Source organism: Notamacropus eugenii, chromosome 4 (genome assembly GCF_028372415.1).
Source record: "Notamacropus eugenii isolate mMacEug1 chromosome 4, mMacEug1.pri_v2, whole genome shotgun sequence".
In the NCBI taxonomy this organism is placed as follows: Eukaryota; Metazoa; Chordata; class Mammalia; order Diprotodontia; family Macropodidae; genus Notamacropus; species Notamacropus eugenii.
Genome location: NC_092875.1, coordinates 398,987,979 through 399,007,782, shown reverse-complemented (window position 1 = coordinate 399,007,782; position 19,804 = coordinate 398,987,979).

Genomic DNA, 19,804 nt, shown 5'->3' with positions numbered 1-19,804 from the left:
CTTCTCTTGATTCTTGAATTTGAAAGTCAAATTTTCTATTCTGCTCTGGCCTTTTCACTAAGAATGCTTGAAAGTCCTCTATTTCATTGAATGATCATTTTTTCACCTGAAGTATTATACTCAGTTTGGCTGAGCAGGTGATTCTTTGTTTTAATCCTAGTTCCTTTGACTTCTAGAATGTCATATTCCAAGCCCTTTGATCCCTTAATGTAGAAGCTGCTAGATCTTGTGTTATCCTGATTGTATTTCCATAATACTTGAATTGTTTCTTTCTAGCTGCTTGCAATATTTTCTCCTTGAACTGGGAACTCTAGAATTTGGCTACAATATTCCTAGGAGTTTTTCTTTTGGGATCTCTTTCAGGAGGTGATCAGTGGATTCTTTCAATATTTATTTTACCCTCTGGTTCTAGAATATCAGGGCAGTTTTCGTTATAATTTCATGAAAGATGATGTCTAGACTCTTGATCATGGCTTTCAGGTAGCCCCAAAATTTTTAAAATGTCTCTCCTGGATCTGCTTTCCAGGTCAGTTGTATTTCCAATGAGATATTTCACATTGTCTGTTATTTTTTCATTCCTTTGGTTTTGTTTTTATAATTTCTTGATTTTTCATAAAGTTATTAGCTTCTATCTGCTCTGTTCTAATCTTTAAGGAACCATTTCCTTCAGTGAGCTTTTGGATCTCCTTTTCCATCTGGCCAATTCTGCTTTTTAGGGCATTTTTCTCCCTATTGGCTTTTTGAATCTCTTTTGCCATTTGAGTTTGTTTATTTTTTTAAAGTGTTATTTTCCTCAGCATTTTTTGGGTCTCCTTTAGCAAGCAGTTGACTCATTTTTCATGATTTTCTTGCATCACTCTCATTTTTCTTCCCAATTTTTGCTCTATTTCTCTTACTTGATTTTCAAAATCCTTTTTGAGTTTTTCCATGGTCTGAGACCAATTCATATTTTTCTTGGAGGCTTTGGATGGAGGAGCTCTGACTTTGTTTACTTTGTATACTTTGGTCTTCCTTGTTACCAAGGAAAGATTCTATAGTCTGATTCTTTTTTCAGTTTTTGCTCATTTCCCCACCCATTTACTTGACTTTTGAGCTCTTTGTGAAGATAGTTCTCTGTTTTCATTGGGGGTAGGGGGTTTACAGTCAGCCCCTTGATCTCACAAAATCTGTGGGCCTAGAGCTGCAGAAATAGTGGCTGCAGCAGCAGCTGCTGCTGCTGCTGTGGCTGCTTCAGGTTCCTACATCCCCTTCCCCCTCTGCTGCACTGAGGGTAGGATAGGACCACTCCACTCTCTTGCACTGATCCCACAGGCTTTTTCCACTGACCTTCCAATTTGTCCTCTGTGTTTTGGGGTCATGAAATCTGGAAACCACCACAGGTGCGAGAGATTCAGTCTCCCCAAGGCCTCCTCAGGTCTCCTCTGTGCACACACAGCCCACACTGGGTTGCTCTCTGCTCCCAGCATGGTGTCATAGATGCTTCCTGGCAACCTTCCAGACTGTCTTGGGCTGGAGATTTGCTTCACTCCATTGTTCTGCGGGTTCTGCAGTTCCAGAATTTGTTTAGATCCATTTTTTACAGGTATTTGCCTGGGCTTGGTGGGAGTGCTCTAGAAAGTCCGTGCTGTTACTCTGTCATTTTGGCTCCTCCCTCTGGCCCCAAATGGTCTTTAAGAAGCCTAACCCATGTTTAGATCATCCTTGTTCTGAAAGATTTGGGGTGCTATATAAAATCTAGTACCACCCTCAGGAATTCTTATCTACTTTGGACAAAACCCAGGGACATCCTGGGTTTCCTGAACTAAACAAGCTTGGTGGAAATTGCTTAGAATATGCCCCCATAGTCATATCAGCTCTAGAAACAAAACTGTGCCCCACTGATCTTCTTAATGACTCCAGAATCACCCTATAACAATATATTTCCCTACCTCCAACTTTCATTCCCTTCTACAAAGGCATAGCACCGCTACACCACCAGGATCAGACTGGAAAAGAACCAACTTAGAAGGACAGGTCACCCTCCTTCTACTTCCTCACCTTTCACTTTTCCACATTTCCACATGTCCACATTTCCACATGTGGTCATTTCCACAATCATTCATAAACTAGCCCATGGAGAGCAACACGACCAGTTGTATCATCTTTAAATATAAAAGACAATGGTTAAACAGCCATGATTCCAATGGTAGAGCCACTGAGTTTCCAACCATCTCCCACAAATATCATTTTAGATTTCATTTTGAGCTTGTAACAGGAGAGTGGTGTGGTGGAGCTAGCTCTATCTGGATTTTGGGAGCTGATTCAACATGAACATTTATACTCCAGAAATCAATACTACAAATCAAGGTCTAATTTATCATTTTGTTGATTGTGTAGACTTAAAAAAGCATTAACAATAAAGATGAAACTTCAAACTGTTGACTACATACCTTTTTGATCCTCCAGAGAACCTGGTTGTTAAACATTTATCAGAATAGTCCTGCATTGTTCTTTAACATTACTTGAGCTCAGTAGGAGTGCAGCAGAAAGCACTCCTTTCTACTGCAGGAATTCATCGCCAGACTGGAGGTCTGATCACTGGAGACTAACAACAAGTAGCATTTATGTAATCTTTTAAAGTTTAAAGGTACTTTATGTCCATTATTTCATTTGAGCCTCATAGCACTGCTGGCTTCCAGACATAGTCTGGGTGTCCCTTTCCCACATGGACCCTAACCGTCTTCTATTCCATGTCCTTCATGGTTAGGGTACAAGTCTGAGCTGTCTACTGGTGGTCTTCAAAATATCAGTGTATTATATTCCTAGATAGGTCACTGAGAAAAAAAAGTGTAAGTTGAATCCAACATTCCCAAACATGGGGTGGTGAAGGGAGAGTAGTTTCCTGATGACCAACTTTTTGATAGAGATAACTGCAAACACCATATTTCATTATGAGAGGCATATCTAGATACAGTGGAGTATGGCATCCTAAAATATATGTAAAGCATTAAATAGGAAAATGTAATAATTATTGATATTTTATGGGTTGTTGTGGGGGAGGGTGTCTAGACGTGATTTTATCAGTGTAGGGAACTCTCCTAACTAAAGAAAATCACTAATAGCTGTTCAACTAATGGCCTTGCATAATTGCCTAGGACACTAAATGGTTAAGTAACTCACCCAGAGTCACACAGTCAGTATGTGTTAGAGACCAAGACAAGAGGAGATGGTTGTTGTTGGCGCTTATGGACCATACTGTCCATGGGATTTTCTTGGCAAAGATACTGGAGTGGCCTGCCATTTCTTTCTCCAGCTCATTTTATAGATGAGGAACTAAAGCAAATAGGTGTAAGTGACTTGCCTAGGGTCACACAGCTAGTAAGTGTCTCAAGTTAGATTTTAATTCAGGTCTTCCTGATTCCAGGTCCAGTGCTCTACCCACTGTGCCACCTAGCTGCCTCCTTTGTCTTTCTGGCTCCAAGACTAATTCTCTAACCAGTATACCAGACTGCCTCTTGCATCAGATACAAAGTGTTCAAGACCACAGCTAGCACATCACAATCTTTAAATACCCCAAACTGATCCTATTTGGGACAGAAAAGGTTATTCATTCAAATCATTCTTGTCAACCTCCATGTTACTCTCCTAGTTTCACTGTTGAGATCTTTCTTGGTGCTGAAGTAATTAACTTCTGTAGTCAGAGCATGTTTTCCTCTCTATTTCTCCCACTCTTCTGCTAATATGGTATCACAGTGGGTTTCTACCCCCAATCTTTAGATGACACTACTGAATGCTCATTGAACCCTGGAAGGAGCCTTGTGCTCAGACCACACTGACACAAGACTTATTGACTCTGTTACTTCTTAATCATCTTTTAATAGCTGGTCTTAGAGGCACAAAAGATAAGGTCCTGCATCTGGCTCATACAATGTCACTTAATCTCTTAGTGACCCAGAAAGTTCTTTATGACTAAGTCAAAAGTGAGTTACTGATCTGCATCAGTGGAAGGCAGGAAATAAGCATTTACTAAGTGCCTACTGTGTGCCAAGTTCTATGCTAGGTGCTTTACAAATATTATTTCATTTGATCCTGAGAGATAGGTGCCAGGGGAGTAAGTGGATTGGCTTGGTGAAAGAAATTTCCACACTGGGAATCATAGGTCTAGTTCTCTTGGCTCAAACTATCCCCTTCCTCCTTCTCCTCCTCCCCTTCTCTGTAGGAATTAAGGGATATAGCAACATGGAATGCAAAAGAGCTTGGGAGTGAGACCAATTTTGACAGCAGTACTTTGAGAAGACAATTTTGAAGAATCTTAGGGCGGTTTTGCAGCTTCTTGAGAAATAAATCTATGAATGTATGTCCTACCACCCTCTCTTTTTTCATTGTAAATTGACTTAGTCTTTCTATGGCACTCAAGGCTGGAAGTCATTTTCTCAGAATCAAGTGGGCTGCAAAAGTTTGTGGGTCACCTGTTCTGAAGGCCCTAAGTAATAATACTGGCATAATTGGCAGCCCACTGTAACTGTAAGGTTGATATGGGAGATTACCAGAGTTAAGGACTGCCTTTTTGTGCTTACATGGAGCAGTGCAGTGAAATGTAAATAATGTACAGCATACAGTATCTTTAGGAGAAAAAAAACTATGTAAATATTTTATAGACTGTACAGTAAATAATATATATTTAGAACAACAATATAAATATTTTATAGGCTGCAGTACAACTGTCAAGTCTGGAATTAAGCCTGTGGGTTTAAAGAAATGCAGCATGTGCATGGTGCAGTATAATAGACATGAGCGAAAACACGTGAAAAGCACTTCTCTTGACTGCTCTGCCATTCTTCATGCTGGGTTTTCAGGAGCCTAAGAATTTTGACTTCCAGATCGGTAGCTACCTCCTTCTCCTCTCGCTCCCATAACACGACTACTCAAGGAAGACAGCTAGTAAAGAGGGAAGCAAGAAAAGTTCTCACCTGCCATTCAAAGCCCCCCATAATCTGGTGCTGCCCTAACTCCCAGGTTTATCTCACATTACTCTCCTCCACACACTCAGTGCTCAAGGAAATTGAACAATTCTCTGTCCACAGGACTTTCTGGTCCCCCACACCTTTGCTAACAGTATTTCTTGTTCCTAGAATGCCTTCCCTCTCACTTTCTCTTGAGTTCTGCCTAATTTTCAAGTCCCAACCCAAATGCTGCCTTTTCCCCACCAGCTCCCAGCTCCCACCCACTTCCTCATCATCACCTATCTGGCTTTGGTTAATCCTTCCTCTTCTATCTTCTTCCATTGCTTTGAATGCTCTTCAGTTACTTGTCCATACTCTTTAAGAGTATCATGCTTTAAAAAATGTCTTCTACGCTAATTGGGTCTCTGTAGATTTTTATCATTTATAACCTCCCAGAGTCGAGACTTAGAAATACCACTCATTACAGAAGTGTTAAGCATTCATGTCTCACTGAGCCTGATGATTATTGGAGTAAAAATAACACATTTTCAAATTATAACTTGCCCTAAGCTCAAATCCTTACGGCAAGGAAGTAATCTGGGCCACCACCTTGGTGCAAGTCTTCCAGATGCCTAGAACCCCTTACAATGCTCACATCCTCTTTTCTCAACCATCCCTTTTCTTGGTCATTCATTTGCTCTGTGAACTGAAAAAAAATCGATTTACCTGCTTGATATTATTCAGTCAGGTGTAGGCTTGAGGAAGGTAAGAGATAGAGTGAAAGGAAGAAGGACACTGGAAGAAGAAATAACCTGCTAATTATATAATATTATATTATAATAATGTGGTTGTTGAGTCATTGCAGTCATATTTGAGTCTTTATGACCCCATTTAGGGTTTTCTTGTCAAAGATACTGGAATGATTTGCTGTTTCCTTTTCTAGCTCATTTTACAGATAAGGAAACTGAAATTAACAGGGTTAAGTGGCTTGTCTCGTATCACACGGCTAATAAATGTCTGAGGCCAGATTTGAACTCAGGATGACAAGGCGTCCTGACTCTAGGCTCAGTATTCCATCCACTGTACCACCTGGCTGCCCTATTATAATAATATAATAATAATTAAGCAATAAAGGGCCATTGTTCAGATTAGTCTCATAGAGAATTAAGCAAATTTCCAGGACTCTGAAGTCTTGTCAAAACAGTTCCAAGAATGACATTGTGTTTTGTTTTTTTTTAAGGAGCTTATCTTTTTTTTTAAATTTATTTATTTAACTTTTAACATTCATTTTCACAAAATTTTGGGTTCCAAATTTTCTCCCCGTTTGTCCCCTCCCCACACTCCAAAACACCGAGCATTCTAATTGCCCCTATCACCAATCTGCCCTCTCTTCTATCATCCCTCCCTTCCTTTGTCCCCATCTTCTCTTTTGTCCTGTAGGGCCAGATAACTTTTTATACCTCTTTACCTGTATTGCTTATTTCCTAGTAGCAAGAACAGTACTTGACAGTTGTTCCTAAAACTTTGAGTTCCAACTTCTTTTCATCCCTCCCTCTCCAGCCCCTCCCTTTGGAAGGCAAGCAATTCAATATAAGCCATATTCGTGTAGTTTTGCAAATGGCTTCCATAATAGTCGTGTTGTGTAAGACTAACTAGGGGCGGAGCCAAGATGGCGGAGTGAAAGCAACGACTCACCTAAGCTCCTGGAAAAACTCTGGATATATCTGGGGGGAGAGTCTGACCAGACTTTGGAGGTGTAGAATCCAGTGGGAGACGGACTTGGACAGATTCGGAGCCCAGGCTGGACTGGAAGGTCCACGGGAGGGATCTGTTCCGCGGGGGTAAGACCCCGGCGCACAGCGCAGCGCGGTCGGCGCGGCAGGGCGGAGGCGACCCGAGGGGCCCGAGAGTGGCGGGCGAGACCAGCGGAGCAGGAGATAAGCCAGGCCGAGCCAACGATATCAGCGCAACAGCCTTTGAAATCTTCAGCCTAAAGACAGGACTTCAGTGGGTCACTACTTGAACATCCAGGAGCTGGGATGCTGGAGTGATCAGTAAGTGCTCTCCCCTCCCCCCCGATGACCGTGAGGGAACCATAAAATTCTTCCCCAGATTGATCCTGGATCAGTGGGAGCAGCAGAAGGGGGCGGGTGGTCTCATAACACCAGAGGCTGGAGAGGTGGCAAAGGGGGATTCTTCCTACCGTGGTGGAGGCGATCTGGAGGGACAGACGACCCAGGGCAGAGAAAAATTCGCACTGAGACCCAAGCAAGCCTCAGGCCGGGAGACGAGCCCCAGGAGGGGCGGGAACACGCATTAGCCTCTAGGCGTGCCCCAGCCCTCCAGGGGAAAAGGGAAGACAATAGGGAAGCTGGGATCACCATCCCCGGACCTTGCCTTTGCCTCAGGCCAGCTGAGGAGATATCCTGAGACCAGACCACACCTCCCACACACCTATCAAGCTAAACCCAGGGTTGATCTGGGAAACAACAACAACAAAAAAAAAAGCCTGCTTTTAGCCTAGACAAACATCAACTCAACTTAAAAGATCTGTATCTTCTGACTGAAAGAACCAAAAGCTACAACACTCAGCCAACATCATGAATCGGAAAAAGCAGACGAAAAGTGAAAAAACCATAGAATCTTTCTATGGGGATAAGGACCAAAACACAAACACCAAAGAGGTCAGAGCTGAGACTGTACTTCCATCTGAAACCTCAGATGGGACTATGAATTTCTCGCAAGCACAACTAGATTACCTGGAACGTCTGAAGAAGGATATAAAAGAAAAACTGGCCAATGATTTTAAAACCATAAAAAAAGAATTCACTGATGAGAACATCAATCTGAAAAAGAAAATTGAAGAAATGGAAAAGGAAGTTCAAAAATTAACTGGAGAGAATAATTCCCTAAAAGGAAGAGTTAATCAAACAGAAAAGGAAACTCAAAACCTAATAGGGAAAATTGATCAGATGGAAAAGGAAACCCAAAACCTAACTGGGAAAATTGGTCGAATGGAAAAAGAAGTACAAAAATTAAATGGAGAAAATAGCTCCTTAAAGGGAAAAATTGGCCAGATGGAAAAGGAGATGCGAAAGCTAACTGAAGAAAACAATACGATCAAGATTAGAATTGGGCAAGTAGAAACTAATGACTCAATGAGGCAACAAGAATCAGTCAAACAAAATCTAAAGAATGAAAAGATAGAAGAAAATCTAAAATATTTAATTGGAAAAACAACTGACCTGGAAAATAGATCCAGGAGAGAAAATCTAAGAATTATTGGCCTGCCAGAAACCCATGATGAAGAAAAGAGTCTGGACAATATCTTCCAGGAAATCATCAAGGAAAACTGCCCAGAAGTACTAGACTCAGAGGGCAAAATAGTCATCGAAAGAATCCACCGTTCCCCACCGGAAAGGGATCCCAAACTCAAAACCCCAAGAAATATAGTTGCCAAATTCCAGAGCTATCAAGTGAAGGAGAAAATACTACAAGCAGCCAGAAAGAAACAATTTAAATATCAAGGTCACACAGTCAGGATCACACAGGACCTTGCAGCTTCTACATTAAAAGATCGAAAGAATTGGAACCCAATATTCCGTAAGGCAAAGGAGTTGGGACTCCAACCGAGGATCAACTACCCAGCAAAGTTCAGCATAACATTTCAGGCAAGGAGAAAGTCATTCAACGAAATAAGGGATTTCCAGAGCTTCCTGACCAAAACACCAGAACTCAATAGACAATTTGATCTTCAAATGCAGGTCTCCAGAGAATCATAAAAAGGTAAACAGAGGGGAAAAAACAAAAACAAAAACTTGCAACTCAATTAGGGCAATCTGTTTACCTCCCTGTAAGGGAAGATGATACCTGTTAATCTTGAGAACTGTGCAGCTATTATGATAAAAGGGATATATGTAGAGGGAACGGGCATAAAGTAAATGATGTCATGGCAAAAATATGATTTAAGTATGAGAAGGGAATGTAATAGGAGGTGTGGAAAGGGGGAAGCAGAAAATGGCAAATCATATCACAGGAAGAAGTACAAAACCATAGTAGAGGGAAGGAGGGGAGGGAGATGAGCATTGTTTGAGAGGTACTCTCATCTGATTTGTTCAAAGGAGGGAACAATAACCTTAAGCAGATAATCCTAACTAGCTCTATAGGTAGTAGGAGGGGAAGGGGGAAGAAAGGGGAGGGTGGCTAAAAGGGAGGAAAGAAGCAATAAGAGTAAAGGGGACTAAAAGGGAGGGGGGCTAAAAGAAGGAGGGGAAGGCTGCAGGAGGAGGGGGAGAAAAGTGAATACTATTGAGGAGGGGAAGGGAGACGGGAGAGTTAAAAGCACAAATGGTGGGAAAGAGGGTGGAGGGAAATACACAGATTGTAATCATAACTGTGAATGTGAATGGGATGAACTCTCCCATAAAACGGAGATGGATAGCAGAATGGATTAAAAGCCATAATCCAACAATATGCTGCTTACAAGAAACACATTTGAAACGGGGGGATACACATAGGATAAAGGTCAAAGGATGGAGCAGAATATATTGTGCTTCAGCTCATGTAAGAAAGGCAGGAGTAGCAATCCTAATCTCAGACAAAGCAAAAGCAGAAATAGATCTAATCAAAAGGGATAAGGATGGAAACTATATCCTGCTAAAAGGCACCATAGACAATGAAGCAATATCATTACTAAACATGTATGCTCCAAGTGGTATAGCATCCAGATTCTTAGAGGAGAGGTTGGGGGAGTTGAAGGAAGAAATTGATAGCAAAACTATACTAGTGGGGGACCTCAACCTCCCCCTCTCTGAACTAGATAAATCCAACCTTAAAATAAACAAGAAAGAGGTTAAGGAGGTAAATAAAACTCTGGATAAGGTAGATATGATAGATCTTTGGAGAAAATTAAATGGGAATAGAAAGGAATATACCTTTTTCTCAGCGGTACATGGAACATTTACAAAAATTGACCATGTACTAGGACATAAAAATCTCACAATCCAGTGCAGAAAGGTAGAGATAATCAATGCATCCTTTTCAGATCATAATGCATTAAAAATTACATGTAATAAAAGGCCATGGAAAGAGAAACCAAAAATCAATTGGAAACTAAATAATCTAATTCTAAAGAAGGATTGGGTTAAAGAAGAAATCATAGAAACAATCAACAACTTCATTCAAGAGAATGACAATAGTGAGACAACGTACCAAAACTTATGGGACACTGCAAAAGCAGTTATTAGGGGAAGTTTTATATCTCTGAATGCTTACATAAATAAAATAGAGAAAGAGGAGATCAATGACTTAGGCTTGCAGTTGAAAAAGCTAGAAAAAGAACAATTTGAAAATCCCCAAGTAAATACCAAATTAGAAATACTGAAAACCAAAGGAGAGATTAATAAAATTGAAATAAAGAAAACTATTGAATTAATAAATAAAACCAATAGTTGGTTTTATGAAAAAACTAATAAAATTGATAAACCTTTGGTTAATTTGATCAAAAAAAAGAAAGAAGAAAACCAAATTACTAACATTAAAAATGAAAGGGGTGAACTCACCTCCAATGAGGAGGAAATTAAAACAATAATTAGAAACTACTTTGCCCAACTTTATGCCCACAAATTCGATAATCTAAACGAGATGGATGAATATTTTAAAAAATACAAATTACCCAGATTAACAGAAGAGGAAGTTGAATACTTAAACAACCCCATCTCAGAAAAAGAAATTGAACAAGCCATCAATGAACTCCCTAGGAAAAAATCTCCAGGGCCAGATGGATTCACAAGTGAATTCTATCAAACATTTAAAGAACAGTTAATTCCAATACTACATACACTATTCTTGAAAATTGGGGAAGAAGGAGTCCTCCCAAATTCTTTCTATGATACAAATATGGTTTTGATACCCAAACCAGGAAGAGACAAAACAGAGAAAGAAAATTATAGACCAATTTCCCTAATGAATATAGATGCAAAAATTTTAAATAAGATTTTAGCAAAACGAATACAGCATCTAATCACGAGATTAACACATTATGATCAGGTAGGATTCATACCAGGACTACAGGGCTGGTTCAATATTAGGAAAACTATTAGCATTATCGACCACATCAACAACAAAGCTAACAAAAACCACATGATTATCTCAATAGATGCAGAAAAAGCTTTTGACAAAATACAACATCCATTCCTACTAAAAACATTGGAGAACGTAGGAATAAAGGGAACTTTCCATAAAATAATAAGCAGTATCTATCTAAAACCTTCAGCAAGCATTATATGCAATGGGGATAAGCTAGATGCATTCCCAATAAGATCAGGGGTGAAACAAGGTTGTCCATTATCACCACTATTATTCAATATGGTACTAGAAATGTTAGCTGTAGCAATTAGACAAGATAAAGATATTCAAGGAATTAGAATAGCCAAAGAAGAAACTAGGTTATCACTCTTTGCAGATGATATGATGATTTACCTAGAGAATCCCAGAGATTCAAGTAAAAAATTACTTGAATTAATAAACAACTTTGGCAAAGTTGCAGGGTACAAAATAAACCCACACAAATCCTCTGCATTCCTATATATTAGCAACAAAGTTCAACAGCAAGAGATAGAAAGAGAAATCCCATTTAAAGTTAGGTTAGACAGTATAAAATACTTAGGAGTCTACCTGCCAAAACAAACCCAGGGACTATATGAACACAATTACAAGACACTTTTTGCACAAATAAACTCAGATTTAAGTAAGTGGACAAACATTAGTTGCTCATGGGTAGGCCGTGCTAATATAATAAAAATGACAATTCTACCCAAATTAATATACTTATTTAGTGCCATACCAATTAAACTATCAGACAATTACTTTCTAGAGCTGGATAAAATAATATCAAAATTCATTTGGAAAAACAAAAGGTCCAGAATATCAAAGGGACTAATGAAGGGAAATGCTTGGGAAGGTGGCCTAGCGCTACCAGACCTTAAACTGTACTATAAAGCAGCAATTATCAAAACCACTTGGTATTGGCTAAGAAACAGAGAGGTAGACAAGTGGAATAGACTTGGCACTCAAGATGCAGTAGGCAAGGAATATAGCAACCTTCTGTTTGATAAACCCAAGGACCCCAGCTTCTGGGATAAGAACTCATTGTTTGACAAAAATTGCTGGGAAAACTGGATAACAGTGTGGCGGAAATTAGGCATAGACCCATACCTGACACCGTACACAAGAATAAAGTCCAAATGGGTACATGATTTAGGTATAAAGATTGATACCATGAATAAACTGGAGAAGCAAGGAATAGTGTATTTATCAGATCTATGGAGAAGGGAAGAATTCTTTACTAAAGGAGAGATAGAATGCATTATGAAATGCAAAATGGATAACTTTGAGTACATTAAACTGAGAAGTTTTTGCACAACCAAACCCAATGCAACCAAAATCCGGAGGGATGTAGTAAATTGGGAAAAAATTTTTACAGCTAAGCTCGGGGATAAAGGCCTCATTTCTAGAATATATAGAGAACTGACCCAAATGTATAATCATACAAGTCATTCCCCAATTGATAAATGGTCAAAGGATATGAACAGGCAATTTTCAGAGGAAGAAATTAAAGCTATCTATAATCATATGAAAAAATGCTCTAAATCACTATTGGTTAGAGAGATGCAAATCAAAACAACTCTGAGGTACCACATCACACCTATAAGATTGGCAAACATGACAGAACAAGAAAATGATAAATGCTGGAGAGGATGTGGGAGAGTTGGAACACTAATTCATTGTTGGTGGAGCTGTGAGCGCATCCAACCATTCTGGAGAGCAATTTGGAGCTATGCCCAAAGGGCTACAAAAGTGTGCATACCCTTTGACCCAGCAATATCGCTACTAGGACTATATCCCCAAGAGATCATAAAAATGGGAAAGGGTCCCACATGTACAAAAATATTTATAGCAGCACTCTATGTAGTTGCCAAAAACTGGAAGTCAAGGGGATGTCCATCAATTGGGGAATGGCTGAATAAATTATGGTATATGAATGTAATGGAGTACTATTGTGCCATAAGAAATGATGAACAAGAAGACTTCAGAGAGGCCTGGAAGGACTTATATGACCTGATGCTGAGTGAAAGGAGCAGAACCAGGAGAACTTTATGCACAGCAACAACCACAGTGTGTGAGAGTTTTTTCTGGTAGACTTAGATTTTTGTAATAACACAAGAACTTCTGAAAAAAAAAAAAAATCCCAATGGTGGACCTCAAGGCAAAAAGCCTTCCACACTCAGAGAGAGAAATATGGAAGTCACTCACATAATGTAGCAGATCATGTTTGTGTATGTGTATCTGTTTGTGTATCATGTTCTGATTTGTTATACGGATTCTTTCATTTATCTTAGTCTGACTACATAGCATGACGATAGTGAAAATATACTCAATAGGAAAGTATATGTAGAATCTATACAGAATTGTATGCAGTTGTGGGGAGGGAGGGAGGTAGTGGGGGGTGGGTGGGGAGGGATAAAATTGCAATTGTATGGCAGTGATTGTTAAACATTAAAAAAAATAAAAAAATTAATAAAAAAAATAAATAAATAAAAGATGAGACAGTAAAAAAAAAAAAAAAAAAGACTAACTATATTTCCCTCCATCCTATCCTTTCCCCCATTCTTCTATCCTGTCCCTCCCCAAGAATATTGACTTCAAATTGCTCCCTCCTCCCATTGCCCTCCCTTTTATCATACCCCCCACCCTGCTTATCCCCTTCTCCCCAACTTTCCGGTACTGTAAGATAGGTTTTCATACCAAAATGAGTGTGCATTTTATTCCTTCCTTTAGTGGAATGTGATGAGAGTAAACTTCATGTTTTTCTCTCACCTCCCCTCTTTTTCCCTCCACTAAAAAGTCTTTTGCTTGCCTCTTTTATGAGAGATAATTTGCCCCATTCCATTTCTCCCTTTCTCCTCCCAATATATTTCTCTCTTACTGCTTAATTTCATTTTTTAAAGATATGATCCCATCCTATTCAATTCACTCTGTGCTCTCTGTCTTTGTGTGTGTGTGTGTGTGTGTGTGTGTGTGTGTGTGTGTGTGTGTGTGTGTAGTCCCACCCACTACCCAGATGCTGAATAGTTTCAAGAGTTACAAATATTGTCTTTCCATGTAGGAATGTAAACAGTTCAACTTTTGTAAAGTCCCTTATGACTTCTCTTTGCTTTTTACTTTTTCATGCTTCTCTTCATTCTTGTGTTTGAAACTCAAATTTTCTTATTAGCTCTGGTCTTTTCATCAAGAATGCTTGAAAGTCCTCGATTTCATTGAAAGACCATTTTTCCCCTGAAGTATTATATTCAGTTTTGCTGGGTAGGTGATTCTTGGTTTTAGTCCTAGTTCCTTTGACTTCTGGAATATCATATCCCACACCCTTTGATCCCTTAATGTAGAAGCTTCTAGATCTTGTGTTATCCTGATTGTATTTCCACAATACTTGAATTGTTTCTTTCTAGCTGCTTGCAATATTTTCTCCTTGACCAGGGAACTCTGGAATTTGGCCACAATGTTCCTAGGAGTTTCTCTTTTTGGATCTCTTTCAGGAGGTGACCTGTGGATTCCTTGAATACTTATTTTGCCCTCTGGTTCTAGAATCTCAAGGCAGTTTTCCTTGATAATTTCATGAAAGATGATGTCTAGGCTCTTTTTTTGATCATGGCTTTCCAGTAGTCCCATAATTTTTAAATTGTCTCTCCTGGATCTATTTTCCAGGTCAGTTGTTTTTCCAATGAGATATTTCACATTCTCTTCCATTTTTTCATTCTTTTGGTTTTGTTTTGTGATTTCTTGGTTTCTCATAAAGTCATTAGCCTCCATCTGTTCCATTCTAATTTTGAAAGAACTATTTTCTTCAGTGAGCCTTTGAACCTCCTATTCCATTTGGCTAATTCTGCTTTTGAAAGCATTCTTCTCCTCATTGGCTTTTTGAACCTCTTTTGCCAATTGAGTTAGCCTATTTTTCAAGGTGTTATTTTCTTCAGCATTTTTTGGGTCTCCTTTAGCAGGGTGTTGACCTGCTTTTCATGCTTTTCTTGCACCCCTCTCATTTCTCTTCCCAGTTTTTCCTCCACCTCTCTAACTTGATTTTCAAAATCCTTTTTGAGCTTTTCCATGGCCTGAGCTCACTGGACATTTATTTTGGATGTTTGGGATACAGAAGCCTTGATTTCTATGTCTTTTCCTGATGGTAAGCATTGTTCTTCCTCATCTGAAAGGAAAGGAGGAGATATCTGTTCACCAAGAAAGTAACCTTCTATGGTCTTATTTTTTCCCCGCTTTTCTGGGTATTTTCCCAGCCAGTGACTTGACTTCTGAGTTTTCTTTACACACCCACCACACCTCCAGATCCGCCCAGCCAGCACTTGGGATCTGAGATTCAAATGCTGCTTCCTAGCCTCAGGGCTTTGGGCAGGGGCAGAGCTGCTGTTCCGTGTGAAATTAAGTTCAGGTGCTCAGGGTGGGGGCAGGGCCACTTCATGGGGCTCAGTTCCCTCACGGGGTTTATGCAGAGACCTTCAACAATGGATCCAGGCTCCTGCCTGCTTTGGAAGCCCCTGTCTGCTGCTGCCTCCAGAGGGGGCCTGAGTTATAGGGACACCCCACTCCCATCTCAGTGAGCTGAAAAGACTCTCTCACTGACCTCTGGCACCTGTGGGTGGAGGGACCTGCGAGGCTGCTGGAGATTCTGTCCCTGAAGCCTTCTCAGATCTGCTCTTCTCAGAGCCATGTGGCCAAGACAGGGTTGGGCTCTGCTCTGGGTCTGGGGCATGATGGACCTTTCATGTCAGTTTCTCAGGTCTCTCTGGAACAGAAATCTCCTCCACTCTGTTGTTCTGTGGCTTCTGCTGCTCCCAAATTTGTTGGGAGTTCTTCTTTACAGGTATTTTGTGGGCTGTGGGTTTGGAGCTAGCATATGTGTATCTTTCTACTCTGCCATCTTGGCTCCTCCCCCCCAAAGATATTGTTTAAAATCAACAATGCTGGTTATTGAACCAGTTCAGCCTTGACTCTTGCCCATCTAGTGTCACTGCACAGATTATCCCTGGGAAGGTATATAGATAGATCTGAGAAAATAGATTATAGATAGATCAACCTGTCCAACCTCCATTTTACAGAGAAGGAAACTGAGGAGCAAAGGAATGAAATATTTAACAACAAGCATGTACTATGCACAAGAGACAATGGACTAAGTAGCTGCTCAGGGAACAAAGACAAAATGAAAAATGGCTCTTGTCCTCAAGGAGTTATTTTCTAATTGGAAGATAAAAAATCTGCGTATATAAGTAAGTACAAGATGTTTTGAAGACAGACAATCAGAAAAGATTTTTTTTGAGGAGGGCGTGGTTCCTGAATAAATGATTCTAAGAGACAAGAGTGAAGACAGATCATTTATTTATACAGTTTATACCTTCTACATTGCTGAAGTTAGGGGCATTGTACCTTCACAATCTGTAAAATCCACGTAAAATTTTTTGGCCCTCCCTTCATACCAGAGAAGAAGTCTGAATTATTATGGTATTAAAAGATAAATTATGTTGATGGTGGAAATCTGGGCATGTTTGTAGCATCAGGGAAGGAAATAATGAATAGAGAGAGATTTAAGATCAGAGGAAAGGGAATGGTCTAAGGGGCAAGCTTTCTAAGGACATGAGAGGGAACAGAGCCCATTGCAAAGCAGAAGTGTTGACCCTGACTGTGGGAAGTGTCATCTCTTCCTCCAAAACTGAAGTGAAGGAAAGAATGGAGAATGGTGCTTCAAGAATTTGAGATGTAGAATTTCAGAGAAGGGAGGCTCAGGAAAGGTGATTTAAAGAATGAATAAGTTTTTCTTAAGCATTTAATGTGCCAGGTATTATGGCAAGCACTAGAAAATAAAGAAAGACAAAAACTCAGTCCTTATCCTCAAATGGCTTCTATTGTAATGGAAGGGATAGAAGGGGAGAACATGCAAAAAAAATCATATGAAAGATATTTCACAGTGTAAATGAAAAGTAAACTCAGAAAGAATGTACTGACAGATCCTTTGGTAAGAAGGAATAGGCAAGGGAGTGGAGGAGGAGGCTTGAGGACAGAAGAGAAAATTTGAAAGAGATACTGGCATCAAAGAGTGTAGGAAAGTCAATTTGGGAAAATACAGCATGATGGTCATATAGTAGTGAGTGCCCAGTTGAGATTAGTAAATTTGTAATGGACCCAGTCAGCCCTGTGTGTGGGGTTTCCTGAGCAACATTGACATGAAGAAAGGAAAGGCAGATGGGACTGCTGAGGGGATGGGATGAGCCAGCCAAGGCTAGGGATTGGAAAGAGAAGAGAAATCAAGGGTAAAGGACACTGTCAAGTTGAACCAATTAACTACAGGATTAAGATTTCAAAGGGAGAAACAAGAGGTAAAAACAGAGGTATGGAGATAGCAGGGAGGTGTAAGATAAGTAGAGATCAAAATGAAAATTAAGAATAGATTTAGGAAAAATGAGACAGAGGAAGAAATAAAAGGGCACAGTCTGAGAGGAGATTTTTAAAGTTCTAAGTCATGAAAGTCAAACAGTTATGGATGATAGTAAGGGTAAAGGCATTATGAATCCTTGTGAGGAGCTGTATAGTTGCTGATGGAATATGAAACCTACAATATGCGCCAGTCTCAAGAAGAAACAAGACATATTTAATTCACTACCTGATTTTCATTAGACCTATGACAATTTCCTTATGGCTTATTGTTCTAGACTCTAAGCTTTTGTTTATTTTCCCAGATGCTTAGAAGTGTGAGAGTCCTTTGTCTCAGAAAATCAAGAAACAGACACTGACAGGTAATGAATGAATAGCCAGGCTGGTTTGGCCACAAGAAATTAGGTAACCCTTACTTAGGATTTTATAGTAAGGAGCAAGTTAAGCAGTTCTATGCAAAATATGATGTATTGAATTTTTAAAATATACATAAAAGGTAGAGATTTCACTGAGTTTCCTTCATGGAACCAAGAGAATTTCAAGGCCATGCTAGGTTAACTTTCATAAAGAAATGGATAATAAATGCCAAATGTTGATATTAATTAAACCAAGGCCTTTGTGGCAAAGAGATTTTAACTTTGACATACACCTGTGCAGAAATCCATACACAATAAAGGTACAACAAATGAGATCCTATGCAGGTTTCCCATTGGCTGAAGAATGAGTTTTGAGAACTTCTATAAGTGAGCAGTAAGTGAAGAAATCTTCTGAATAAGGGAAATTCATTCATTAACAAATATTTGTTAAGCACCTGCTAGATGTGGAATACTTGGTGCTTTGGAGACACAAAGAAACACAAATTACCAGTTCCTAGCCCTTACCTTCTGGAAGTATGATTGTGAAGGTAAACAAAGTATAAAAATAAAAAAAAAGAAGTGTTTTCCTACTTAAGACCTGGCTTCCAGTACCAACTCTGCCATTAACTTTGTGACCTTGAACAAGTCAAGTAACACCACATCAGTTTTCTTACCTATAAAATGGAGTATGTCTCTTCCTCCTCCTCCTCCTCCTCCTCCTTCTCCTCCTCCTCCTCCTCCTCCTGCTCCTGCTTCTGCTCCTGCCGATGCTGTTTCTCTCCCGTTCCCTTGTGCGGACCGTCCTGGTGTCTCTTTTGTGAAGCTGCAGCTGAGGAGACCCCCGGACTTGCCATGGCAGACAAGAAGCAGAAGAAAGGAGTCAAGACTGAAAATAACGACCACATTAATTTGAAGGTGGCACGGTAAGATGGTTCAGTGGTACAATTTAAGATGAAGAGGCACACACCACTTAGTAAACTAATGAAAACCTATTGTGAACGACAGGGTTTGTCAATGAGGCAGATCAGATTCCGATTTGATGGGCAACCAATTAATGAAACAGAAACACCTGCATAGTTGGAAATGGAGGATGAAGATACAATTGATGTATTCCAGCAACAGACAGGAGGTGCTTACTAAAAGAGAATCTACAACTCCAGAACTGTGCTTCCAAGGAAAACAATACATTCACAATTAGAAAACCAAGATTTGGTTCATCCACATCCTGACTACTGCAGTATATTTTTCTCTCTACTTTGGTTCCCTTCCCCCATTCCTTTATTGTACGTAAAGTAACTGGTGTATGTACACAGGTATAATGTGTTGTTTGGTTTTTTTTTAACTAAATGGGAGATGGCATGTTTTGATCAACATCAAACGGAGATGGGGAAGGGAAAAAGCAAACTGGTTCTGTGAAAATATCCCTTTTCTCCATTAGTGGCATGCTCATTCAACTTTTATCTTTATATTCCAGTAAGTTATTTTGCTCTCATTGTTTAACAACAACAACAACAAAAAAAACCCACAAAAAAGAATCCTTGCATACCTTGTTTTTCTTTTATCATTGTAAAACCAAGGACGATTTTATAACTTTTTTGTACGTAGCTGTTACATGTAGGGCAACCTCTGTCTCTCAGTAGGGATAAATTGCTATAAAGAAATTCATCCTAGATAGTTTTCCCTTTAAGTCAAACATCTTGTTGTTTAAATAAACTTCTTGTTTAAAATAAAAAAAAATAAAATAAAATGGAGTATGGCTAGATGACCTCTAAGCTTCTTTCTAAGTTCAAAATTACAACACACACACACATACATACACATGCAATAGATGCTAAGTGTCTATGAGTGGCAGAATTATTAAATGCTATCAAATGGGCAGGAGAGAAAGATGACTTTTAGCTAATGAATCATAGGAGGACTTTTGTAGACAGAGGAATCTGAGCTGAGCCCTGAACAATAGGTAAAATCTTGTAGGTAAAATATTCCAGGAGGAAAAGAATATGAACAAAGACTTCAGTACTTTGATGGATCTGT